We start from the raw sequence: 27,870 nt of genomic DNA on the forward strand, positions 1-27,870 counted from the left end.
CATGAGCTTTCTCCTAAACACTGTAGAGTTTGATTGGACACACACTTTTTGACATCAGCAGCAAATTAAATAGGAGCTGGGGAAGTGTTCCTCCTGTTTACAAGTCTGTTTATACAACACTGGGACAGTGTCTACATCGATCCACATCTGAGTTCCTGCAGGTTATACAGTTACACAAGAAGGTGGCGACTTGTGAGTCAATCGAATCACTCATTCTCACGATTAATACAAAACACTTTTCATCAGTGAATGGGTCATTGAATTTCTCACTCAACTAGTCCTTCAGAAATGCTTGAATGTCCACTTAGACAAGAAAATACCATTTGATCAACTACACTCGGTGTGTTTACATGGACAACAGTATTCCTATTTAAACACGACTAAGACAATACTCTGATTAAGAATCTATCACATAAACAGAGATTTTTGATGAACTTAATCTGGCTAAAGTCATACTCAAACTAAACACAAATCGATTAATGTAGAGTATTCCTATTTTAGTCACATTATCGAAGTACAGTATAGACATGTACACGCTTTAATCACACAATTACCATCGAGGAGGACATTTCGCAGCATTTTGAATAAAGAATATTCTAAAAGCAACTAAAGTAAAAGCCTTCGTTGTAATTTTGCCTTATTTAGAATAAGATACAAGCAGTTAGATCACTGATGTTCATGTCAACGTAGTCTTAGTTTTATGTGACACTTAGGCCTCAGAAAGTCTGAACAGATGGAAGTGAAAAACAGTCGATATCACAGCAGTCCAGGGTACACAGAAACATGTCACAAACATTGTCAAATCCAGTGATCGTGACGTTCCCTCGGCAGTGTTCAAGTTCCAGCTGTGTGCTCGTTCTCGTGGTGTTAAACATCTGGGGATTTGTGAGCTGAAGTGACAGAGTTCACACAAACAAACAAACAAACAAACAAACAACTACAGAGCAGCAGATTTTGCAGAACTGCAGGAAAAGGCGGCAAAAAAAAAACAGATTTCCGTGCATCATTTACAAACTTCTACTCGTGTTATTTTAATGTTTGATTAGGTTAGTTTTATAAATAAAAAAGAAAAGCTTCATTTTTTTTTTTTACTTTATTTGTGTTCTTTAGAATCAACAAAAATAATGTCCAGGGTCACAAACACTCATAAATATTTTCATGCTTATTAGCATGTGAGCTGAAGATGCTAAGCAATATTCATCATATCTAACTGATCCCAGAGCAACCACGAACATCAGCATATCTTCGTTTTGTGTTTAGTATTCACACTCAGAACTGATCCTAAAAACACATCGGCCAGAGTCCGACCCGCCAGTTCAGATGCCTTCAGAGAATCAACCGTCAGATTGTATCCTACATGAAAAGATTGATGGGTTTTACCCAAAATACTGCTGTTAATGTATCACTCAGATAAGTTGAGATCAGTGTCATGTTATAATGACTCTTTTCTCTTCTTTTTAAATGTTAATCTAAGTTGACCTCCCGATTTGATTTCTGAATTTTATGATTGTAGCTTTTACATTTCCACATTGTGCGGATCATGTGCGGTCATTATGGAAACCACAAACTTCCACTTTGCTGGCCGCTGCTTCAGTATCCAATTATCCATCATTTGACATCACAATTATGGAAGTTGGCATTTTCTAAGACTTATGGTTAATGAATGGTTATTGTCATAGCTGTGATCTGCTGTTCCTGCTTTCAGATCTGCTTTAACAACATGTATACGCTCTTTCAGTTTTCAATATAAGCTTTCACTGCCATCAACTGTCAATGGATTAGTTTAAACAGGACTTGGTTGCACGTACTATTATTAGCACCAGACTACAATAAAATACCTAAATGAATCATCAGCTGTGGTTTAAATAGCACTGAGCATGTCTTCTTCTTCTGCATGACTTTATCTGGTTTTAATTGGCCTTGAAATCTGAGAAAGATCTTTTAATCAGTAAAAATAAGACGCCATCTGAGAAGAAAAGCTCAGAAATGTTCATTTGTTTCAAAGCTCCAGTCGTCTTCTGTTCTACTGTCATGGTCTGGCTACTAAAAGAGGGATAAAATTAAGTTAAAATTGAGTCATGTTCAATAATGAGGACTGATTCATTCAATTAAGATGAATTCATAATGTCTCTCAAATGCTTGTAATTGTTTCATTGTGGGTTTATGCAAGAATAAAGACATTCAGAGAACAAGAACTGTGGCCTTCAACAGGAAAAACAGAAGCTCATTGGGAAAACCCGTCTTCTGCTTGAAAACACTGAGGCATGGGACACAAAACAGCTGCTTAAAGGAAAAGCAAAAATCATTCACCTTTAAGATATAGTTACCTATGACTCCAACATCTAACATACTTTCCCTAAACAATACAATTCAGATACTGTATGTTCCTCAAGAATACAAGAGTTTGAAATAAAATCTCACACTATGCCTCCAAAAATAGACTCATGATGAACTTAATATGGGCAGCTAGCTGTGATCCGAAGCCCTGTAACCCGAGAGGAGGATGTTGTCTCCTCAGCTGAGCTGATGGAATTAGATGTGATTATAGAGTCTCAAAGGAAGCCATCATAGATGTACATTCAGTGACTGAGGTTTTGTCTCAGCCAACATAACAATGATTCGGCAAGAACTGTGTGTATGCATGTGCCAAACTTTATAAGGTCTTTAATACGGTCAAACGAGTGCCTTGGACTCTTTAACAAGCTCAACTCCAGCCATAATGCAAAGACTGTAAACATTAAAGTGTCCAAGGTCAAAGCCAAAACAGTCAATTCTAATTCCAGCCAGACAAGAGGATGAATGTAATCTGAAACCAAGAACGCAAGCACAACTATCCTCAAACCAGAAAACAAGGCTTCATCTAGCGTTTCCATACATGACTTCACAGTGCATAAGTGACATGCAAAGTATTTAACAGTTGAAATCACAAGAAACAGGTGAAAAGAGTGCTGCTTTGTTTAAAAAATGGTGCAGAAAGTTTGGTGCACAGACATGCCGGTTGATGTAAGAGCACAGATTTAGCACATATTATTTAGGTTTTGCACAAATAATTAATATGAACTTTTTAATGTACTCCTTCGATAAAAACAGGTGAGTTCAATAGATTTTGCAAGCTGAAATGTAAGTGCGGTTTGCTTTAGAAATATCCAAAAATCATTCAAACAGCAATCTCAAGGGAACATTCATTCTTGTCAGCTAATTCAAATAGTTACCAAAGTGTCTCATTTACCTTGATAACTTCTTTCCAACATCTGCCAGATCCAAGATTTTGTACATTCAAAAAAAAAATGATGCTTCCAAATGGGGTTTATTCGTTGCAATGTGATAAAGAACCTTTCAGTGAACTCTTCTTCATGTCAACAGTTCTATAGGACCTTCATGGAACCATTGACGCCATTAAAGAACCTATATTTTTTTAAGAGTGTATATCAGTGCATAAATACATGGATCAGCAGTTAGTCCAGAATGACTGGTTGGTCGAGTGGGAATGTTTTGTAGCTTTGAATGTGGGGGGTTTCCGGTTGCATTCCAGGCTATTATATCTTTTCATATTATAATTAACCAAAATTGCTCCATATGTAAATGTATGTACGTCTTGAATTTGCTTTTTGCTTTATGAACAGATATTTATATGCTGTCTGCAAACACCACTCAGCAAAACATTCAAACCAATTCCAGTGCTGGATGACCATTCACTGTAACAAATACTAGAAGAACTGAAGATGCTTCCTCTGTATTCGATTTATCATTGCCTTGAGCGGTTTCATGGAGTGGTGAGGACAAGCCGACCATTGCAAATAAATGACGCTTGTGCCTCCGGTGGTGTGTGGATGTGTGTATGAAACCTGTGCAGAAAACAGAGCTGTTAATCTCCTTATGGCTGCAGTCTTTAAGTAGTGGAATGTGGTGGATGGTTGTACTAAAGTGACATGGTCTGGTGTGTGTGTGTGTGTGTGTGTGTTTTAATAGCTTGTCTAATCTCCTCCCAGCAGGATTGCCAATTCTTGCCATGTGGCTGTGCCTCTAACAGGATTCAGAGAACAGAGGGTCTACACTTTATTGGGTGATGACCAGTCGGTGAGTGCATGCATGCTCAGGTAGATTATATTACTAAATAACTTATTGGTGTGGATATGTTGCACTTGTTGCTGCCATTTATCAAGAATCCTGAATAAATAAACTCTTGCAGTATACTAATGTTGTTTTATTAAGTGATTATCCAATATGAGCACAATTAGCTAAGAGCCAGATGCTGTCCAGATCTGACCTGTATACTAAGACACGTCATCAAGTGATTTCCTTTTCCAGGCTAGTTCAAACACTTTGATGTGGTTTGGCAAGAGTTTTTTTTTTTTTAAGACATGAAAGAAATACATTAATCATATGGAAAGCAATATCAGAGTATCTGTTGAGATCTGGCTTTATTGCAGCTCCAACCTTTTGTAGGGTTTTGTTTGAATTATTAATATTGACAAATACTTGTATCTCTATGCTTGCTTGCATTCACACAGTGTTTGTGAGTCTGTGGAGTTGATGTGCGTGAGTGTGAGGGATGTCGCCACCAGCGGATCAATCGACTGTGGCCTGAGAGAGCTTTTGTTCTGTATTCAAGTAATCACATGCTCACACAAACTCACCAGACTCTGCTTAGTTAACTCCATCACATTATTGCTAAAGGAATCATTTCAGAGATGTTTTATGTTAATGCTTTCAGCACAAGTAAGTTTCCTGGTTGTTGTTTTTTTTGCTCTGTTAATACAGAGGGATCAATTTGATTGCTGTCCAATAATGATTTGTGTAAAATCTTTAACCGAAAATGAAAAAGGTTCTAAATTGCATTTTGACAAATATCCCTTACAGTAATTGTAATACTGTTGTGCTATATTTTGTTTCAGCTGTATATTTTGCTGCATTGTATATTGCATTTTATGTTTTTCTACACTGTCAATGTTGGGATAATTTCTCTGCAACAAATTCCTCCAGTTGTACTTGAATTGATTTGGGAAATAACTTCAGCTTCACAAGAAAGTGAGACGCCGCGAGGTGGCGCTCTAGAGCAGCATCCGTGCGCGCACCTCGCCAGTAATTGATCGTTTCCAGCTCAGTCAGTCCTCGCGCTGCTCAGATCGAGGCTGCTCTTCTTCTCAACGCGGCTCGCGCCACGGAACGGGATATTTTGGCGAGTTTGGGAATTTAACTATGACTAGGACATGCCATCCAGGGATCATTCGAACGTGTAAGTGCCATACTGTCTACGTTAAAATGGTTAGAAATCTTCATGGCAGTAGTCTTGTTGCCCAGCTCTGTGTTGAGACGAGACTCCTGTAGTGTGTAAATCAAGCATTGCTTTGGTGTTCAAGTGTGGAAACCAGCGTTTGGCTTTTACGCTTTCCGAATACCACGAATTATTCTGTACAGAACTATAAAAACCCGGCGTTCAATTGTTGCCTGAGACTGGATTTTGACCATTGATCACATTTTGCGACTTTGTAAACACTTGGATGTCCGGTTTTCTGGAAATGTGTTTTCACACAGTGCTTTTACAAGAGCGTAACCTGGAATGAAAGGTTGGGAGTTTATTACCGATTACATTTCCTTCAACGCTCGGCTGAATGGCAGCGTTAAAGTATCAAACGTATCGGTTTCGGTTACTTGATCCGGTTTGTATACTTTCCAAACACGTTGTAGCGTTCAACAAACTCGGATCGTGTTTGACTGCTTTGTGTCAAGGCGTTAAGAGTCCAGAGAAGAACCACAGCGAGCGGCATGGTCAGGGTTCGGTCAAAGTTCCTGAGAACGATAAGAAACTGATGTCTCATATGCGTTTTGGGCAATTCTCACGTAAATAAAGACCTGGCATGCGTTTCCCAAAAGCATTGTAAGCTTAAGTACACCATAGACCCATTGAAACCAATGCAGCTGCGATCAGTTTAGGCTTACGATGCTTTGGGGAAACGGAGCACTCAGGAACGCTGTGTATGTACGCTCCGATTTGAAAATCGTCTCGGAGCCATATGTTGTTAAAAGGGCTATTTTTAAACTACCTCTCCTGTTTCTCCATCCAAAGGAACCCTGATCTGAGAGGACCACATGTTGCTTTGGTAGAAATCGATTGGCTCTAATTGATTTATGCATTATTAGTAACGGTGTGTTGTGTTAAAAGGGCGTTAACAGCAGAACTGGTATGGTATGGCGCATCTGTAGGTTCTGTCGGTCCGTGGGTGTGTAAGCGCCCACATAAGCTACTATTCATTTTCTTGGTCTTTATTAGATCTGCATTAATGTGATCCTGTAAGGGGCTTGAAACCCATGCATAAACCATTTGCGAGAAGTTGACAGACATGACCGCATCATTTGCCCCTTACATGACCACTGAGCTCGCGCAGGCTTTTTAATGAACATTGACTGGTGGGGTTTTGGTGGTGTCTCTAAAAGGGTTTAAGAAATAGACCCTAGTAAAACGATTGGTCTCGACATCTCAGAGGAATATTCATGGTCCCTGTCTTTTCTATTGCTATCATGACGTGACGTTAAGAGTGTGACGGACAGATGGAAATTGGGAGTGTTTCCTCATGCGCGAGGGACTCCAACACACCCCTAACATGAGTAATATCCCATGAAATAATAATAATATTAATAAAAAAAAAACATTTTAGGCCCCGTAGGTCAGCGAGTTAAAGTCATATTCCTCTTTTGGACGTGTATTATGAAAATAATTAATATCTGTGTAATGTGAACCAAACCACTTAACGGTTGTTGCGGTTGAATGACTTTATCACCTCATTATTAGATTCCTGGATTCTTAATGTTGTACGTGTGCCAAATAATTTAGATTGGTAAAATATTTAAGCACTTTTAAACGTGTTATCAAGGTGAAACCTATGGTTGAAACCCAGTCTGTTCGCATTTAATAGAAATTAAATTAAAATTAGCAAGAATTCGAGGTCTCTCAGACCCCACACAGTCTAGAATACGAACCTGATGTAGTGTCGAGCAAACTTTACCTCAGAATAAAGACCTGGGACCTTGCGAAGTGTGTTTTTACCGTGAAAAATCCTTTATAGAGATTCGCGCCGGGAGTATTTGTGATGTGTGGAGTTTGGAATGCGAGCTGGCCCGCGTGCTGCTGTAGAGATGTGCGCATGCGCGAAGGCTTCCCCTCCTCACTGGCGCGACTGGTTTAACTCGGACCCACAGCAACTAATGACCAAGATTAGCTCCTTTACCAAAATAATTTATCTCAGCAAGACAAAAAAATGATTGGAAATAAATTGCATGTGCGGGGGATATAATTACGTTGCGAAGGATACAAGCGTTGCAGTAAATTGGGCACAAAGGGAGAGAATTAGGCTATTGTTTTTGTTATGGATTATTATGAGTGGAGATTTGAAATGAATTTGGACAAATTAAAGATTAATGAACGTGTAGGGGAGAGAGAGAGACAGAGAAGATCTTCTTGGCAGACTATATGCTATAAGCATTACAATTTATGGCACAGTGGTGTTATCAAATGGTAATAGATTTGATTTCATGGTGTGGTATAGGTTCTTGCCAAAAATCCATGGCAGTACCATGGTATTTTTGGTACTTGTTTGTAAGTGATAGTGTTCAGCTACGAGAGTGACTTCTTTGTGTATTTTGTGCTGCTCTCGTGTTGTCATCATCCCAGGCTTCAGCAAGAGAGCTCATAATTGTGGCATTCTGTGGCCCATAGCTCACCCTCTGTTTGACTTCTATTTATAATCTCTCTCTGCGTCCTCTGTCTCCGTCTCTCACTCTGTACTGGGTCAACGCTTGTGTGCTGCTTTGCCAGTCCATAACACAGGGGTTTCAGGATCTACAACTTGCCTGAAAGAAGTCTTTAGGGCTTCTTATGATCTAATGTTCTCTTTTGCTCTATTTCAAGTTGTGTTAGTGAGTTATGAAAATATTTTCTCTGTTCAGAGGATGTTACTCCATAGACATTTGAAGGCTCTCAAGCAAATCAAAGTCAATTTTAGTTATAAAATTGACATGTAGTTTTTTTTTCCGTTTATTATTTTTATTATTTTAGTGTTTGTTTTTCTAGCTGCGTCTAATTACCATGATGTGATTTAGTTGTTAATGTTGTAAAAACAACCCAGAAAAGTGGAAATACAGGACTTTTTCTTTGGAAATTGCTTTGCATTCATGTAACTCCTGTTTGTTTTAATTTTTTTCTCATTTATATCCCACTCACTCACTTACTCACACACACACTAATTTTCTTACTTGTCCTAAGGCCAGTGGTGATATTAAAAAGCATTTAAAAGGCCTGGCTGTTACTGTGTTTGTTAAAAAGCAAACAGCAAGAGGTCTTCTTCACACACAGACACTGTTAAATCTGTCCAACCTTCAGGCAGTGACTGCACAGTTTGAACCGCCATCAAATGACATGTTCATTTGTGTCCATACTACTGATAGACTGATAAATTGTTCAGTATATGCCCATTTTTAAATCATCAGCATTGGCTGATACCTTTATCCACTTGGCTTTACCCACTAGACTTGTTGATGGATAATGGCCAATTGTTGTTTTCAAATATTTTAGTCAATTTTAAGTCCTTTTCTGCATGAATGTTTACATCCCAATTGCAATAATGCCATATATGTCCTGTCATTCTTTGAGACTTTGGCGGCCTCAAACTCTAGTTATCAATCCATATTGGTCAGCTACTAGTCAACAAACCATACTAGACTGATATCATGCTTCAGAATGCAGACAAATGCTTCACAAACTTCAATCAAGACTCTCAATGAGACAGCAAACATACATTTTGACCTTTGCAGTCTAGCATTTGGTCTGTTTTTGTAAATTACTCCGTACCTTTTGAATTCTGTTGATATGTGGCCTTTGCTTTGAAGTGCATTTGCTGTACTTTTTGTAAGTGCTTTGAATCGAAAATGTCACAGTGCTGAAGTTTGGTAGTCATGAAAAAATCCAACCCAGAACAAGAAAAGCAAGCCTTTCAAAGTTTCTTTAGTTTGAAAATTTTATCACCTTCAGTAAAACTCAGCAACGGAAACTAGCTTTCAGTGGGATGTGGTTTTTCTTTGGATGGCATGTGAACACTTTGAGTTGGCAGCTATACATTATTAATATCCAGCTTTTTCCAGTTTTATTTTCATCCGCTACACTTTTAACTTCTTCAAAGGGCCTCCATTCTCTCTCTCTCTCTCTCTCTCTCTCTCTCTCTTCTTTCCCTGTGTGACATCTGTTATTTAGGATGAGTTGTTTCTCAGGAATGGCCGACAATTGCTGTGGTTACACCCTACAAGCAAACAGTTTTCCTGATTGTACTTGAATGCATATAGATGTGAACACATCCATTGTTTAATACAGAATCTTTTTGCCCTTTGCACATTTAAAGAGTCTCAGTTTTGTTTGTAATGTTGTCGACTTAATGTTGCAGAGTTTACACAGCTAATCGTAGAGTAGGTGCGTCTGTGCTGAGATCATCCTCCTGTAATTCAGTTCTTGCACAATCTCATGCTTTTCGAGAGCTGGTACTTTACTATTTCGGCAGACAACGTGGAGGAAAGATATGTAATTGGTTTGTACAAAACAAGTAAGAAAAAATACAGTTGAGACAGTGGTTGGAGAGACGTGGGAAGCAGCTCGCTGCAACTTTGGCTTTTTAATTTGTTTGTTTGTATTTTAGCTCATGCTTCCCACTGCTTCACCCTCCTCTCAAGATCTTTTTTTGCAATTTCATTGGCTGATTGCTGTTATTTTGCTTGTTGATAGTGTGCACATCTGTAGCATCTGTGATCCCTGGCACATGCAGTGAGCTGGCTGCTATATGGGGTTTTTGTGTGACTTCTTCACCCCTAAACTGAATCGTAAAATAACGACTTCTAAACCGATAGTCCCTCACCACAAACTCACGCCACTGGTTGAGTCAGACTGAATGGGCGTCCCAAACATAGGATGGCGCCACAGTGTTTATGCCTTTTCAATTAAAACAAATCAAATGGTTTACTGTAAACTATCTCTACTTATCAAGCTGGAATTGAAGTACTGAACATTTTCAAAACACAAAAGGACCTTTGTTGTATGGCATTGGCTAGACTTTACAGCTTTGTGTGAAGGACATGCATATGTTGGCTTAATCTAGTCCTTGATGTTGTTAAGTGTGTTTGAACGGCACAAATGACATGAGTCCACCCTGTCAGAGAATGAAAAGCGAATGAACGAATCTTCATGCTGTGATTTTGACCTCTGACCAAACAACACAGAATCACTAACTATACATCAAAGTATTGTGCTGTAGTTTACTGCTGTGAGTCATTTTTGGATCATGCATATAGAATGTGTTTCAGATAGGAAATGGTCATGCATCCATACAGCTGATGCTACATGGTTTCTCTCTCTTTGTGTCAACTTGACTTCTCCCATCACTCCCACTCGCTCTGCTTTTTCTCCCCTTTCCCGTGGTTGTTTTCTTTTGCCCTCCTCGCATTGCTCATCTTCTGTGTGTGTGTGTGTGTGTGTGTGTGTGTGTCAGTGTTTGGAAGTGTTTCTGGTAAATGGACATGGTCCAGCTCCGATCTGTGATTTGTTTTTCCTTTAAATGCAGGCAGTGGCTAAAGCAGCAATTAGGAGGACTGGCCTCTCCAAGAGTTTTTCTTTTTTACTCCGTATTCTCTGATTGTTTTTACAGTGCAGTTCTTTGATTTTTTTTTCAACAGCACAATTTTGTTGACTACAGTTGTGAATTGTGAGGTGACTGGTCACTAATTCTTTACTAATGTGTTATGATCCAAATATGAGTTGTAGTTGTGGATGGCATCAAACAGTTCCTATTCAGCCTAATTCATGTTTAACAGTTTTGTGTGTCAAAAATATTCACATTCATTACTCAGGTAGAAGTATATATACTAGGGTTTAAAAAGACTACCTGTTTCAGCCGCATATATGCCCACTGAAAATGAACGCACTTTAGTACAATGCAAATACGTTAAAGAACTAAAGATATGATGACCAGTTGTCTATAAGTATTGTAATGCTACAAAAAGTCAAACTTCAGAGGCATGTCATCAATAACCTTTAATGGAATGTAAATGTACATCCAACGGTAATGTTACAAAAGTTGGTAAAGCCTACTTATCACAACATTGTCAATCGCAAATGCTAATTTATTCAAGCGTCTCTGTACCTACAGTAGCTTAATTTACGGAGCACCCATTTGAAAAATGAGCCAGTAGTTGAGAAATAATATATTTTTTGATAAACGCTGGCTATGTCCTCGCTGGAGTGTGATGTCATTTTTGTCATGTGCAGGTAGATGGATCACATACAAACCAATAGGGTGACAGAATGGTATATGTTTATACTTCTCATCCAACCACAATCAAATTCACTTAAAGCTGCAGTAGGTAACTTTTGTAAATATATATTTTTTACATATTTGTTAAACCTGTCATTATGTCCTGACAGTAGAATATGAGACAGATAATCTGTGTATAAATCAAGCTCCTCTGGCTCCTCCCAGTGTCCTATCGCCATTTGCAGAAACTCCATCGCTCCCGGTAAGAAACAACCAATCAGAGCTGCGTTCCGTAACTTTGTTTGTGTTCAAAATGTAGAAAAATGTATATAATAAGTGAGTACACCATGAATCCATTTTCCAAACCGTGTTTTTGGCTTGTCCTGAATCACTAGGGTACACCTATAATAAGTGTTTATATTCGGACTATTTTAGATTGCTTCGGGGATACCGCGGAGGAGTAACCCAGTACCTTTGTGATTCTTCATAGACATAAACAGAGAGAAGTAGTTCCGGCTACGATGTTCTTCCGCAAGACGCAAGCAGTTCTGTTTATTAACCGCTAGAGCGTCAAAAGTTCCCTACCGCAGCTTTAATCCGGATGGCGTGACTTATCTGGATAGGTTACAAGCCAAAATGAAATCGCAGTAACAAACCTATTTATACAATGTAAGGAGTAGAAGTAAAAAGTCGGCTGAAAAATAATTATTCAAGTAAAGTATTGATACCCGAAATTTCTACTTAAGTAAGGTAACAAAGTATTTCACCTCTATGTCAACTAAACTAATCGTGTCAACTAATTTTCTTTCAATTAGCACAGGTTTTGTATTTTCCTTTTGGAACTGACCTGGGCTTAAGGTAATTGATTTTGAGCTTATGCACCTCAGTTTTTGAGTAAAAAAAAAAAAAGCATTATTTTTTTTATAATATGCACTGAAAAACTGAGATGCATAAGCTCAGATCAATAAGGCCCACAATCAGTGAGTTCCAGAAAGAAATCCAAAACGTGTGTTAATAGAAAGAAAACAAGTTTGTAATGATAATATAGCATCACGAGACATGTACATGCAATTGTTGGTAGGCCGATTATGTTTGACCTGAAGCACCAACAAGGTCCAGGTGAAAAAATGTTTTGGGAAGTTATATTTTGTGTGAGTGAAGTCAGTAACTTTTAGTCCAACGCAATAACATTATCTAGCATTTTGGGGAAAATGCAATTCCTCTTTGGGTCAAAATCATCAGAAAACAACATGAATGTTAAAAATGCTTTTGATGTATAATCAGTATCCTGAAGCAGAACCAGCTGAAATCCGCTGCGCTACAAGCACCTTCAGAATCACAATTGCAGCTCTGTTCTCCCTTGTGATTTCACACAGAATTGCATTCTCTGCGTGTTGCACACACACACACACACACACACACACACACTTGCTCAAACACACATTTGTCTTTCTTCTCTATTGTGTGCTGTTCTCCTCCTGCAGTTTTAACCGCACAGCCGTTTAAATAATTCAGCATCTTAAGCTCAGCTTGTAAATAATGCGAGCCCACATATTGCACTGCAACGAACTCTGTTTAATTTAATTCAACTCTGTGCATTCATAATTTCAAAAAGCCTCTTTAATGCAATTGTTTCAATTATAAATGACACATGTACACACACACTGCAACACATAGTTTTAATTCTAACATGCTCCAGCGAGAACTAATGAGATTTATCTCCTTCAGTAAGTTATGGCGTTGCTCAAACACTTTTCTTCCCATGAGCCAATGCGTCTGTGCTCTCTGCTCTGTGTTTGTCTTGTTTGATTGCACTAAGTGGTTGTATATCTAGTGCTGTTTTATTACAGGGTTGCAAGACAGAATTATATTCAAATTCCTTTTTGTTTTTACTGCAATTAATTCAGTCCCAACCGCTCTGCAGTAATTCACCCACAAATGTAAAGTCTGTCATTGTTTAGCCATTCTGCTTTTTTTTTTTTCTCTCTCTCTGAGCAGCACAATTGGAGATTTTCGGCAGAATGTCTGAGCTTGTTCTGTTATTCATGCAAGAAAAGTTTTGTCTAAAACCTGAACTTGTATAAAATGTTAACACTTTTCCACTATTGCTGTCATGCAAGCATGTTTACAGTGAGAGCTGAAAGGAGCACTGAGGATTATATGCATGCAAATGAGTGCATTAATGCTGTTTGCTTTTTGTCTGTAGGTTTTAATAGCGCTGTGTGTGTGTGTGTGTGTGTGTGTTTGTATGTGAGCTACTGTCTCATTTATTTATTGGTTAGCTCTGTTTTACAGTCTAACAATCATCAAATTGTCAAATCAATCTATACAAATTTTTCCAACCATTTTTGTGGGCACAAAAATCATCAGAAGCATGTTGCTTACCAAATGATGCTGATTTCGGCACAGTGTTTTCAAGGATTGCCTTCTCCGTGAAGCATGCATGTGATTCTGACCTGAAATATGGGATCTTAGAAGGCTGCATAAATATTCTGCCTACCTTTATGGCATATGGCAGACTTAAAAAGCTTTTAAATGCTGCCTGGAGAGGGTTTTTTTGTGTGTCTGTGATGGCCAAAAGCTCTCTTAGATTGCTGTATGACATTCATGCTGTTCCTTCTAATCCTTCAATGAGCGTATCAGATATCAGAGAGGCTGTTGTGTGCGTTGATAGTGTAATCTGTGAAGTCTGTACTGTGTTAATGTTGTCATTTCACACTTCACTGCACCTTTTAAGGAGACAGTTTTCACATTACTAACACTCCAGCAGCGTGAGATGAAGTAACAGGCATTTGCATGTTTTTAACCAAAGTCTGACTCTTTTATCACACCATATTATTTTAATTTCGGGTAATGGTTATGGTATATATAAAGATATGGTTACATTAGCTAGAAATTCAACCACAAAGTGTTTTACATATTAAACAACCATGGAATAGTGCATGCATTTGGATAATTGAGTAATTGCCTGCTTTATAAATAAAAGGCTGTGTATCTCATTAAATTATCTTCCTTTTTTTATTTACTTTTTTTTTTTTTAAACTTGATAGACACAATCCAACAGATAGCAAATGAACACTCAAAATAGTTATTCTGTTGCATCGCTGCGAAAACCACTTGGGAACCTATATTTTTAAAAGACTAGACTTTAAAAGTCTAGAAAATTTATATATATATATATATATATATATATATATATATATATATATATATATATATATATATATATATTTATTTTTTTTACTTTATATTGAATTTTTCCCTTTTTTGTCCAATATGCAAAAGAAACATTTCTGATTATCAATGTTACACAGATTATCAATTATCAGTGATTAATTTTATTTTAAAAGATCCTTTGATGAATAGAAAGTTCAAAAGCAAATAGCATTCAGCTCAAATAGAAGGCTTTTGTAACAGTATAAATATTTGTCATTTTCGATCAACTTATGGCATCTTTGTTGAATAAAAGTATTAATTTCTTTAATTTTAAAGAAGGAAAATTTACTTACTGACCTCAAATTTTGTATGCAACCTTTTTTAACATTGATAATCGATGTTTCTCGAGCAGTAAATCAGTATATTAGAATGATTTCTGAAGATCATGTGACACTGAAGACTGGAGGAATGAAAATACAGCAAAATTAGTTATTTTTAATTGTAATGAAATGTTTACAGTATCAGTATGTCACAATATTATTGTTATTGCTGTGTTTTGCTGGGCAGAAGAGCCTTCTTCACAAACACTGGTAGTTTAATGATGGTATAAACTGTGCAGCAGAATCTACAGGTTCACACACATCTACCATCGTAGTGTGTTTCTATGGCGCTGCTCAGTGATGTGTGTCCCACACGAACACGCCGCCCCTGACCCCTGACCCCTTCAACAGCCCCGCATTCATCCGTCTCTCTGCTTCTCATTCTCTCGCTCTCACTCTTTGTCTTCGCTGCTTTTGTGTTGGTCAGAGGTCTGGAGAGTCGCTGGTGCATTGTCTGCTGCGAGTGAAGAGCAGAAGGGGAATGTGTATCCCACGCGAGCGGCTGATGCAAATGAACGGCGAGGCCAAACTACAACAACGGTGTTAATTTGAGCTTAACACACTGAGCTGTGTGCGAGGCTGTTCATCTGCTCAAAGAAGGTCATGGAGATTTGTTGGTTATTGTGGTTTTTGTAAGAAGAGGGATGTTGCTGGACAGTTGCTCTTCATGTTTGTTTTGAGGTGCAAACATTTTTCTATTTTTCTATTATTAAATACATAATTTAATTGTCATATTTAATGTTTGTCCAGTTGTTGTATGTAATATATTTAAATTATTGCATTTAAATGTAAGTTATGCTTACTTGCCCAATACTGGTCTCATAAAGTGGGTGTTGTAGTAGATGAATTTGATTGGTCACAGTTGTATTGTTTTGTATTTTATTCCCAGTCATTGATGAGTAATAAAAATGTCATTCATACTTGTAAAGAGTGTGTGATTGGATGAATGGGTGATGCAGGAAGCTTTTCCACCCTGTTGTTTTCTCTCTCTGGTCCTCGAGCGGTTCTCACAGCCGGGGAATGTGCTGCATCTGGTTGGATGATCTGATGTGGGATTGTCCCAGTTTACAACGGTACATATTTCTCTGGCCGTGGCCTGCTCGCTCCCTCCTGCTCCCTTCGGCTCTCATGGGACGGGTTTCTGGCTGGCGTTTGGCCGGCGTGCAGGAGATTGTCCCGGGCCGCTTGGCTCGGTGAGTGGAGGAACGGGTCGTTCCAGCCAGACGCAAACAAAGAATCAGACCAGATCTGTCTGTCTTCAGCGGCTGCTCCACAAACACACAAACACACCCGCAGAAACACGAGCCGCTTGGAGAGCTGGGAAACTAGTCGAGCTGCTGTTCTGGTCAACACTCAGCCGGCTGTTTACATAGAGTCAGTCCAGCTTATTATTGAGTGATTAAACTGACTCGTCTGCAGTGTTGTAGTAGTCAGACTGAATAATGTTTAGTGTTTAAAGATGATGTGCACGACACGTTTTTAGTTGTCGGTACTGAAGAGAGAAACACCGTGACTACGTTTTTATTTTTAAAACAACTGATCTGTTTGTGTTTAACAGTCACATGTCAACTTTTGATTCAACCAATGGCGTAATTTTGGGGCGGGGCTACCTGTTTCTTGACCAACTGGAAATATTCCAAAAAAGAAAAAAGGTTTTTGCAGTTGTGTTTGGCACAAAAATCACCTCCTTCACCTTTAGTATTTAGATATAATAATTTATTGTGTATATGTCTTACATTATATTTAAATTTATGCCTTGAACATGCTTTTATCCAAAGCTTATATGTGACCCTGGACCAAACTAGTCAGAAGGGTAAATTTTTCAAAATTGAGATTTATACATCTTCTGAAGGCTGAATAAATAAGCTTTCCATTGATGTTTGGTTTGTTTGGAGGACAATATTTGTCTGAGATGCAATCTGAGGGTGAAGAAGAAAAATCTAAATATTGAGAAAATCATCCAAATGAAGTTCTTAGCAATGTGTTACGAATCAAAAATTAAGACTTGATATATTTACAGTAGGAAATAAAAAAAAATTATCTTCATGGAACATGATCCTTACTTAATATCCTAATGATTTTTGTCATAAAAGAAAAATCTATAATTTTGACCCATACAATGTATTTTTGGCTATTGCTACAAATACACCCCAGAGACTCGAGACTGCTTTTGTGCTCCAGGGTCACATATTGCATTTAAAACGACTTGATTTTTATCAAGTTGATGCATTGTGTGAAATTCAAATCCATAGCTGCCATTTATTTTCTACTGTTTTTATGGTAACAAAAAAAAAAAACTTTAAATACTACTGAAGCATTTATACAGTGTCCTTCAGAAGTTTGTAAGATTTTTAAAAGGTTTTTTAACGAAGTATCTTGTCTACTCATGAAGGCTTCATTCATTTTATTTATATATATATATATATATATATATATATATATATATATATATATATATATATATATATATATATATATATATATATATATATATATATATATTACAATTTAAAACCGCTGTTGTCTATGTGAATGTTGAAATGTAATTATTTCTGTTATGCTCTGCTGTATTTTCAGCATCATTCCTCCAGTCTTCAGTGTCACATGATCTTCAGAAATCATTCTTTGATGATGATTTACTGCTCAAGAAACATTTCTGATTATTATCAGTGCTAAAAACACACTTGTGCTGCTCAATACTTTTTGTGTAAACCGTAATGCATTTTACTTTTCAAGATTCTTTGATGAATGGAAAGTTCAAAAGAGCGGCATTTCTTTGAAACGGTTTCCTCTTATAACATCAAAAATGTTTTTATTGCAACTTTTATCGAATTGAATGCCTCTTTGCTTAATAAAAGTATTCATTTCTTTAAAAAAAAAATGTACTTATCCCAAACTTTTGCATTGTAAGGAGGTGCAGGTTTAAAGGTAAAAATCTTTCTCTTTCACATTTCAGGACTTATTTTCAACTTTACTTATCTTAACCATTTCAGTGGATCTAGGGAGTTTATAGGTTAACTTGAGATTTTAATATTTGGATAATCAAGCAAAACTAAGATTTTTCAGTCCAGTAAAAATCAGTAAAGATTTGATGGCAGAAAGACACTTAAAGGTGAAAGTTTGTACAGTTATACTAAAATAACATTTATTTGATAAAATCTAAACTATCAGTTGCATGACAGAAGGAATAGATTATGTGACAGGTTTATCAGCAAAGTTGTGATCATGTAGATTCCTTTGCATATCAAATATGATATAGTAGTAGGCTTTAGGGTTAGTCATTTTTTGCAGTGCACACATACTGCTGCTCATCTCGGTTTCCACAGATTGTGCGAGAACAGTTTTTTTGTATTAGTTGCATGAGTTTTTATGATCGCAGGGTGCAGCCAATCACACCACAGCTGGCTTGATTTCACCGCTGGAGGTTTGCTGAGAAATCAGCGTCTTGATTGCGCCGGCGTCAGAAAGCTGATTGCAGCAGACATCGAGAGCGTCCTGTGCACACGCGCCACGTCGAAACGCTTTCTGTCTGTCTGTGCTTATGGAAAAATAAGACTCTACAGACTACACCATAAATGCATCTTATTGAATGATATGAGAGGGAAAAAAACAATCAAAATCAGAAACTTCTTAGTGTGCAATCAAAGTGGTGTGGGTGGAGAATTGTTAACCAAAAATATTACATGCATGATCCAATCAAAATCTGATGGATGAAATCAAGTCTGGCTCTGTTATTTCCCACTGAAAACACATGGCACATTCTGGAGGATAAATGAGTTTAATGTCATGTTGTGTTGGGTTTTTGATCAGATTTGAGGTGAGTTTGTTTTGCATTTGATTGTCATCTTCGTAAGATCAGATTTGACGTGTCTGATATGGACAAATACAGCGTGTTTTAAATGCTAATTAAGACGATTATTGAAGAGGTTACTGGCTTTGGAAATGGTACTAGTTTACTACATACTGCACATTCTGTATTACTGTACAACCTAAATCATTGTGTTGCTTCCAGTTATCATCTTGGAAAAAACGTATTTAATCTTATAACTCTGCAAATAAAAAAGATTTTTGGCAACTGCTTTAATGGTTTTATCACATCAGAAATTGAAGCACATTGCATTGTTAAAAGTTGGTTTTTCAAAGAAGTCTCTTCTGCTCACCAAAGGTGCATTTATTTTATCAAAAATACAGTAAAAACAGTAATATTGTAATATATTATTACAATTTAAAACAGCTGTTTTCTATGTGAATCTCTGTTAAAGTGTAATGTATTTCTGTGATGCACAGCTATTTTCATGTCTTCAGTGTCACATGATCTTCAGAAATCAGAATAATATACTGATTTACTGCTCAAGAAACATTTCTGATTATTATCAATGTTCAAAACAGTTGTGCTGACAAATAATTGTGTGGAAACCGTGATGCATTTAGTTTTTCTGGAACCTCTGATGAACCGAAAGTTCAAAAGAACAGCATTTATTTGAAATGGAAGTCTTTTGTACCATAATAAATGTCTTTAATGGCACTTGATCAATATACTGTATCCCTGATGAATAAAACTATTAATTTCATTCAAGTTTAAGAATTACACCCTGATTTGAGGTTTCTTTATTGTTCCAGAAAAATACATCTTGTATCAAATTACTTAAAAAATATATATATTTGTATATAAATTATATTTTTATGTACTTTATATATTCTTATAAAACATTCTGTTGTCTGAAATTGCTAGCGACTGTTATACATAGCAAACAAGCAAAATCCTTATTATATCTAAAATAGTCAGTAAATGTTTGTTTTTATACAGTCTATGGTTTACACAAGTAACCTGTATCTTATGTAAATGTTGAGGTTTGAGAGGTTAAAACCACACGCTGATGTCATGCATGCAAATAGAAAGCGCTCCGACTCCCAAGGTGTGTGTGTGTGTGTGTGTGTGTGTGTGTGTGTGTGTCAGCGGTGAAGAGGTGGAGCTGGTCTGTCTGGGTGAGTCACTGTTTGGAGGTTTCTCCGCTGGTTTGTTTATCATAGATGTTACTTTTGTCTCTCTGAGCTGAAAGTTGAAGTTTGTTTGAAACACCACGGATCTGATACAAACACTCATTCTCATGCCACTATTGTACTCAGCACTATTAGTGTTGTTGGCTATTGCTAACCTAAGGGTTAAAGTTCAGTGTGTGTTTGCATCGTCCTGTAGATGTTCAGAAATGTGCTCTAAAGAATAGTTCACAACACAAAACACAAAAAAAGACGTTTTGAACAATGTTGCACTTCAATAACATTTTTTTCTTCAGTGGAAGTCAATGGCTACCGTCAACTGTTTAGCAACAAACATTCTTCAAAAGATCTTAATTTATGTTCAACAGAAGAGAGACACTCATACAGGTCTGGGAGTATTTTTAATTTTTGAGTGAACTGTTCCTTTAATATTATAGTTCATGTTCATATGCTGTTCTTCAAGCGAACGGCAGCTGAGTAAATTCAGGTGTGTTCGTAATAACCGTAATTTAATATCTTTAAACTTCTCAGGCTACATTTTCCTCCGTTAAAGCTGTAAGTTTCTAATGTGTGACATCATCACCTTTCCCTGAAGTTGCAGTCAGCACCTGTTTTCTACAGAACACACACACACACACACAAACACACACACACACACACACACACACACCGTCTCTCCCTCGCTTTCTGTGTGCAGTGGCACAAATCTGCAATTCAATTTGCAACAGTTTAATTTGTGTTTAAGATGCAAATGTAGCCTTTCTGATAATGAGAATCCTAAACCGAGAGGAGGGAGTCCAGAGCGCTCAAACACGCATTCATTAGCTCACAGTAATCGTCAACACACACACACACACACACACACACACACACACACACACTCACATATGAGGGGCCGTACAAGCCACAATTCATTCTGCACTCACACACCTACATTGTCCTTTCACATACATTTATCTCTAGCATTTTTTTGGTATCCATTACTTCCTGTTTAAGTAGGAAGTCACTCTCAGACCAGGAAATACATGTGCAAGACTTGCTCAGCTCTTCCTCACAATTTTACAATGATGCTATTCAAAGTAATCCTGTTTCCTTTTCAAGTACATAATTGTAAGTTTTTAATTTGAAAATGTCATGTAACCTATATGTTCTACAGATCTGTGTTATGATACTGATTTTGATCGTATTGACACGGCTCAACGCTAAGGACATTTTCTACTGGCCAGGTTTGGCTAGTGGTTATACTTCATAAAACCAATAAAAAAAACATTTAGTGAATTGTTGGCCTTCTGGAAAGTATGTTAATTTACTGTACATGTACTCAATACTTGGTAGGGGCTCCTTTGCTTTAATTTTACTCAATTCAGCGTGACATGGAGGTGATCAGTTTGTGGCTCTGCTGAGGTGGTCTGAAGACCAGGTTTCTCTGACAGTGGTCTTCAGCTCATCTGCATTGTTTGGTCTCTTGTTTCTCATCTTCCTCTTGACAATAGTGCTGTCAAAAAAACCTTAGACTACTTCAGTCTGTGTGCATTGAATTTATTTAATACACTAGTTTCACAATTTGAGTTGAATTACTGAAAGAAATCAACTTTTTCACAACATTCTAATTCATTGAGATGCACCTGTATGTGTGTGAAAGGAGAATGTAAGTGTGTGTGAGAGTGCCAGAATCAATTATGGCTTGCACGGCTCCTCTCACACACACACACACACACACACACACACACACACACACACACTCGTGCACAAATCCACAGCAAATGAGACACAGGAAAGAATAGAATTATCTGCCTGTAAAGGTCATAAAACGAGAGTTATGATGGCAAGAAAACAAATTGGATGGAAAATTTCACTCTTCGACTGTTTTAAAACCCTCTAATGCTGAGAGACAGACAGACACCCAACTGAGAGACGGGAGAGAAAAAAAAAATATATAGGTTTTATTTTTAGATTTTTATCTCATCATTTATTTTATTATTTTTTTTGTCATTTAATCACATTAAACTAATTATGTTTTATTTCATTGTCGCGGTGTAGATAATAAAATTTATTAAATACAATATAAATCATTAAAAGTTATTAAAGGGTTAGTTCACCCAAAAATGTTTTGAACAATTGAAAAATCATAATTGAAAAATCATAATTGAAAAATCATAATTGAAAAATTGTCATCAATGAGTCACCTCACCTTGACGTACGACGGTGCTTTATTTAATTGCATTAAACTTGGAATCACACAATTATGACATCTTTTTAAGGCTTCATAAGCTAATATTGCTATGCTATTCTTTTTTTTAAATATAGTTATATAGTACTTATAATATAAATAAAATGGCATGTACATGCTGAAAGTCTTTCATTTATGAAATTTGATTATATTAAAAAAATATAACCCTGAATATAACAACATAACTAACAAAAATAGCTACAAGTGTGACTGCATCATATAATAATTATTTATTAATAATAATATTAATAATGTTCATCATCTGGCTGACTACATATTTTATAAATTTTTCTACAAATCCTGTCATACACAAACTGACAGTCACCACTTATAAGCTATTACTAAATATTGTAGAAACTTAATTTTCAGTTGCTTTGTAATGATTTGTATTGTAAAAAGCGCTATACACATAAACTTGAATTGAATATCAAATACAATCTATATAAAATATTAAGTTATTAAAGTTTTGTTGTTCCAGTGTTTGCTTAAAACACATACACATCGCATTATCTTTCAAATCTTCTAATCACATTAAAGATGGAATAACACAATTATTTATGACTTCAAAGCTTTGTAAGCTAATTTTGCAGTAAAGTGCAAAATAGAGCACTATGCATTGTTATATTGTATTAATAGTATAGAGTTAAATCCTTGTCTAGTGGTTCAGTCGTTGCACAAGCAGACTCCAGAGGTGTTCACCTGTTCCTCATGCATCTGATTTCATTTGTAGAGCACATGCAATGCACTACTGCATTGGAAAAACAATCCATCCGTTTCTAAAATTCACTTAATTTGCTAATTTGCATAAGACCATGTGACTGGAATTTAAAGTGCATCATAATCTCTCATCGCACAACATGGCAATGGATATGATGTAATAATGGCGATAGATGGGTGAGCGAATGCAGCACTGAGCCTGTTTTACTAGTTCATCATTTATTCCCTCGGTGTGTCATGCATATGCATGCATGCAAATGTTCACGCGTTTATGTTCTGCACATCATGCTGTGATTGTGAGATTGACTGCTCAGATGTTTGTGTTCTCTCAGATCACACATCTGCTGTTGTGCAAGGTGACGAACTAAAGAACTTGCACATTTTCATCTTGTTTTATTTCTCAGCTGTACTGCTTCACTGACGGTGTGTTTCGGCAAAAGTATGGAACAGGAAAGAGAAGGACAGACAGACCGTTCACATGTTTCTGCTTCACTCGGTTCCTCTTGTTTCCTCTGGAATGTTAACAGGCTGAACCCTCACAAGTCATCGGCGCAGGGGATTCTGGGTAACGGTCTCGTAATCCCAATAGCTAGGTGATGTAATGGAAGGGTTTTGAAATAATTTGAGACAAAACATTCTGGTTTTCTCTTTCATAGTCTCCAGTTTGGATGATTTCAATGACAGAACATCCTTAAATGCTTTTGATTCACACTCCTTGACGAATCAGTCTGGAGGACTGGCATGAAGTCCAAATATTAAATAAGGGATGAGGCATGTTCAACAAACACTCATGCTTTCATGTCTGTTGAGCAAAACAGTCAGGGAGACGGTTAAAGAGCACCACAATCAGAAGTCAAGAAAATATTTTCCTTCCAATGGGCAAAGACAGACCTACTGCAAGCTATGAGGTTGTTCATTGATGGTATTTATTGATGGGAATCATCAACCCACATTATTATCATTTTATTTTTTTAAATATTCATGTAACACTGGAATTTCTAGTTAAAAACATAATTGCACGATTATGTGAACAAAATCAGCCAAATCATGCCACTCTTTAATTCCTGTGAAGCTCTGCTAATTATATAATAAAAGTCCCTATGCTCTAAAACTACTACCGGTAATATCTTGTTTTTATCTATATGTTTATCTTCCAATACATGGACTACTATACTGTATGGATATATGAAAACAAAACCTTTGCAACTAATAAAATACTCAAACCATTTATTTATGACCATTTTAATTTAATTGTCATTTGCAGTGGTTCATGAGATTTCTTTTACACGATAAAGCCTTTAAGTTTGCAGTTTTGTATCTTTGCAATTTTGTCAGATTTTCAACTTTGTTTTTATTTTTATTTTTTTATTTGTGAATCACCTTGCAGATGGTTGACTTAGTTCTAGGCTTATAACGGTTTAACCAAGACTTTAAGATAAATCCTTATGGGATAAATCCATGAGCCAAGGTTGCTGAGGAAAGCTGTTGCTTTATTGTAGAAAAACATGCTTTTTGTGGCTGAAATCAGTGTAAATTCAAAATAAAATCAGTAAAATCACAAACATTCAGACAATCTCTCAAGGTATTCACTTTAATAGTTGCATTTTTCAGGCAAACACAGAATGTTGCAGTTTTGTTGCTACAGTGTTTTGTTTGGTTGCCATGGTGTTCTGAGTGGTTGCTGGGTGATTTCGGTCTTATTCAAAGATATTTAGATCAGATAATGGGTTCATGTTTTGATTTATTGTTTTACTGTAGAAACTGTGGTATTTTGGGGGAATATTGTATTGTGTAACTGTTATGCATGCAGTGACTCATCTGTGTGTACTGCTGATAAACACGTGTGTTCAGTTTTGCATGCAGTTAGTTTGTCTGGGGCTTATTTGCTGTTTAATTAGTGTGATAATGAGCTGTGAAATGACCGTGTCATCGCTGACTGGCCACTTCCTGTGCACTCGGGTTTTCCTTCCCATCCTGTTTAACATGTCAGTTTAATGTCGGTATTCAAACAGCTCAATATGAAAAAAAAAATGCTTGAATATATCATATTTTAATATTTTGCTTATAATATTTAAATATAGAATATTTTAAGGAAATTAATAATTCCAATTTCAGTTCTTTTGTCTAAGTGTCTTTTCCAATTAAAAAAGATAGACTCAATATATCTTAAAGGAGAAACCGTTTTTGCTCAGAAGTTAATAGTAAAGTTTTGTAAAAACAAAAAGCAAAGAATGCATTGTATTAAATGTGAATTTTGTCGCATAAAAACTGAAACGTACTCCGATTATCTTTTGTTTTTAACATTTTTACAGTGTGGAAAGTCTTGTCGAGCATGCTGCATTGTGGGATTGAGTGTCTGTGCACGGTTGTTTTCAAATGTAGCACATCATTTGGATATGCATATTGTGCAGAGAATGCGTATTGTACTCATCATTTTTTTAAATTGTAAAGTATGCCATTTTTATTTTTTTTTCACAACTGAGGCTACTGGATTATTATTGCTTCTGTGTGTGTTTTCTACACGTCTGTTTGGGAGTGTGTTCTGTGTGTATTGGCGCTCCATCTGAGAGGCGGGTGCTGTAATTGATATGCCACAAGTAATAAATCAGCCGGCCGCCTGCCACCACTCGCTATTATCTGAGGAGACGGGTTTAGAGGTCTGTCCGCAGTGTGTGGACGTGAATTTATGCTCTGTTTTCTGAAGCAGAGGAGCAGTGAGACGACTCCCAGAGTAACGTGTCCTCGGGCAGCTCTGGGAAAAATAGAGAATGAATTGACTTCCATATTAACTGTGTCTCATGTTCCTGATGCTGAAATGTACTCCAGCACTTGTTTTGTTGGTGTGAGGTGGCTTCTAGGAAGAATCTCGTGAAACCTGTCATTTTCTGACCAAAGCGTGAAGTGTTTTTTTTTTTAGTTTTTGGATCATGTTGCATTTCTATGATGGTGTTGCGGATGTTAATAAAACATTTTTATGTTAAATTAACATTTAAAAAGTGTTTCTGTTTATTAGTTTTTGGATGTTTGTACATAAATAAAGGTTCTATGACTGTGATGTGTTTGCACAATAGTCTGTCTGTGGTTTTTAGGCAGATCGTGTGCAAGCGGCTCATTTGACACAACTGATGCCAATGATAATATTGAGCTAGACTGAGATCCGTGACGCAAATCACAACATCAGTGATCATGACAGCTTGCATGGGCATACACATATAAATATTCAGTGGCTGTTTGACTCATTTGGCGCTTGTGGATTCATTGATTGGTGTCATTTAAGCAGTTCCTGATCATCTGAAGTGCAGGTACTGATGGGAAATCGGCAAATCTAAAAGTGGAAGATGAGAACACAAGATGAAAGAAAGCCTTCAGGGATGTTAGACAAGAATTTCTTTTATCTCCTGATGAGATTGATAATTCTGCTCCGTTGTCAGTACTTTCTGAGGCGTTTAGGGAGACATTCTTTCATTTATATTTTCACGTTCATACGTTTCAATACTCCTGCTCACTCATATCCTTAAACTCGGTACAAATACTTATGTGTTGACTGTTTTAACCGTTTCATTTCCAGACAGCAGTAAGAGGACACACAGATGCACTTTGGTTTGATATTTAAAGTCCCCTCCGTAGTGACAGATCAGCTCAAATAAAGAGAAATGAGGTTTAGGAATCTCATACATGTTTCTACCTCCTTTCCAATTTTCTTTCTATCTATATTTCACACACTTGTTGCAAAGAAATATTACACATAGTAAACCAGCAGACACAAAATATAACCTATGACTTGCCTTAATGTGGTGGTAGTACCATAGTAAAGTGATGGTAATGGAATGGTACTGAATGGTTCATTTACTTTTGTAGAATACCATGGTGCTACCATGGCATAACATGCTTGAATATATTTCCCTTGCTACATGTTTGGAAAATTAACAGAATAATTCTCAATTTCTATATAAAATACGATGCCAGCTCATTTCTGAAATGGAATCGTTTTAGTTGGTTGGTCCTCTGCTGATAGACACAGTGATACTTTCATTTTTCCGGTGTTTCTGGATCTGTGTGGAATGAAGCCACTTCCCATCATCCCGTCCTTGGGGAATGATGGACTGATAAGAAGGCCCTCAATCACCCGAACAGGAAAAAAGCAATGGAGATAAGAAATTGGCAAAGAAAAGGAGAGAGAATGGAAAACATTCTTCCTATTTTTCCTCCGCTTTATCTACCCTTTTTATTTCCTTAATCTTTCACAGTTTTCGCTTGCCTCTGGCTCTCTCCGGTTGTGGAGATTTTCCTGTTTTTGTAGTTCTGTCTCCCAATTTTTCCCCCAGTGGAAATGGTGAAGGTGAACTCAGATTTGTTTTTGTTTTTTTGTTTATTTTCCATCATCAGCAGAATCACAGTCTGTTTTTCTAACAATTAAGTTGGTAATAATTCTTTTTTTTATCAGGTGCTTTTATCCAAAATAACTACAGGTATAGTTTCTCAGGAGCAGCCTTGGGCTAAGTTTCATGTATGCCATTTTGAGATATTTATTAAGTGTGATATCAGTCCTGGGGATTGTTGTAGATTGTTGTTTGATAATCTATTTTTTTCGATTAATCAGATTAAAACTATTTTCTTTTAATTTTACTGACCAAAACACACTATTCCACATTCTGCCCAATGTCCTTAAAACAAATGTGCCAACTGAATGCTATGAAAACATATAGTGCTTAATTTATTAGACCACCTGTTAGGGCTGGGCGATATGTCTAACGATATGATCATGCACATCTAGTCAGTAAATCTGGTTCCGTGATTACCTCTAAATCGCCATCACCTGCTTTCAAATAGAGCGGCATTTAATAGACAGAGCCGTAGATCACTGACAAGCTACGCAATATCGCGTTCATTATCAAAGGCGATTCATCAGTGGCCATCCAGAGCCGGTTTTGAGGAACACTGGTCTAAACTTATGACCCAGATACTACTGGTCTAATTTTATGGCCCATTTATTAATAATAATTGGTTTATTGCATATTTTTAGTACAGCATGTCACTACCTTCCAACAGAATACTGGATTTTATAATCATGGAGTACAGAAAAAAAAAATTATCACAATGC

General features: G+C 36.9%; 1 protein-coding gene across 2 annotated transcripts in view; it reads left to right on the forward strand.

The window, feature by feature from the left end:
* plxna1b (plexin A1b) overlaps positions 1-27,870 on the forward strand; it is a 210,976-nt gene that overhangs the window by 93,536 nt on the left and 89,570 nt on the right. The window contains exon 1 of one of the 2 annotated variants that reach the window (XM_052559302.1): positions 5,091-5,236. The exons of the other annotated variant lie outside the window; for it this stretch is intronic. The gene's annotated coding sequence lies outside the window, so the exon portion shown is untranslated. Of the gene's footprint in view, positions 1-5,090; positions 5,237-27,870 lie in introns of those variants that run through there. 2 annotated transcript variants of the gene reach the window in all.

This window comes from Carassius gibelio, chromosome B6, assembly GCF_023724105.1.
Source record: "Carassius gibelio isolate Cgi1373 ecotype wild population from Czech Republic chromosome B6, carGib1.2-hapl.c, whole genome shotgun sequence".
NCBI lineage: Eukaryota > Metazoa > Chordata > Actinopteri > Cypriniformes > Cyprinidae > Carassius > Carassius gibelio.